The sequence below is a fragment of the Chinchilla lanigera genome, unplaced genomic scaffold, assembly GCF_000276665.1.
Source record: "Chinchilla lanigera isolate Chin_1 unplaced genomic scaffold, ChiLan1.0 scaffold00162, whole genome shotgun sequence".
In the NCBI taxonomy this organism is placed as follows: Eukaryota; Metazoa; Chordata; class Mammalia; order Rodentia; family Chinchillidae; genus Chinchilla; species Chinchilla lanigera.
In genome coordinates, this window is record NW_004955563.1 from 740,223 (window position 1) to 741,333 (window position 1,111).

The window sequence follows — 1,111 nt, forward strand, 5'->3', positions numbered from 1 at the left end:
TTGGGAGTATGGCCATTTTCACAATGTTGTAAAACCTGGACATCTTCAGGAACCCTGGTGAGCCACCCCCTGCAGCATCCCCCAGCAGTGTGTGAGGCAGGCAGAGTCCTGGGCACCTTCTGGGGCCTTAGTGGCCACTCCCATTACCACCTGCACCATCACAGGACCCGAGATGAACCCCCAGAGTCAACAGCTCAGAGACCCCTCCCCCACCAGTGTGGGAAACAGGCTGGTCCCAGGCAATGTCTGAAGCCTCGGTGACCATGACCTGCACCCACCCCCACCCTTGTGGAAGCCAGGCTGAACCCCAGACAGCTTTAAGAACTCTAGTGAACATCCCCTGCCCCTCCTGCAGTGGCCTGGGAGTACAAGAAGTTTTGGGAGCTTCTGTGACCCCATCTTGCCCCCACACACCAGCACAGGAGCCATGCTGAGCACTGGGAACCTTTGGATCCTCACGCCACCACTCCCAGAGTGAGGATGAGCTCCACGGAACTTCTGGATCTTCAAAAATGACAACATGAAGGAGTAAAATGCAATCTCAGGCCTCTACCCCACCCAGAACAAGTCCAGGAAACATTGACACCATTGACATTTCTGAAATGATACCAACTGAAGTAAACAAACAACACCATCAGGCCATAGAAGACATCAGATCAGAAATAATCTCTCAGGTAAAAAAAGAAATGACAACAATAATGAAAGCATTCCTCAGCACATCCAAAGAAGACATTGATAAGAAAATGGAGAAGCATAGAAAACTCAAGGAAACCTTGAGTGAATAATATAGAAAAGAACTAGAATGCATGAAAAAGATTCAAACAGGTATCCAAGAAATTAAAAATTCCATCAAAACCTGGCAAAACCACTTGAACAAAGCTGAAGATAGACTTTCAGACCTTCAAGACAATATTGCCACTAACGAAAGTGAAGGGAAGGATCTCTTAAAAATAACAAGGAACCAGGAAATAACAATTCAACAACAGCAAGACGAAGCAAAGAAAAACAATATAAGATTAACAGGTATCAACGAAACTGCAGGTGTCAACACAAATGATATAAAAAGACTATTTGCAGACATAACAGCAGAGGGGCTGGGGACTTAGCTCAG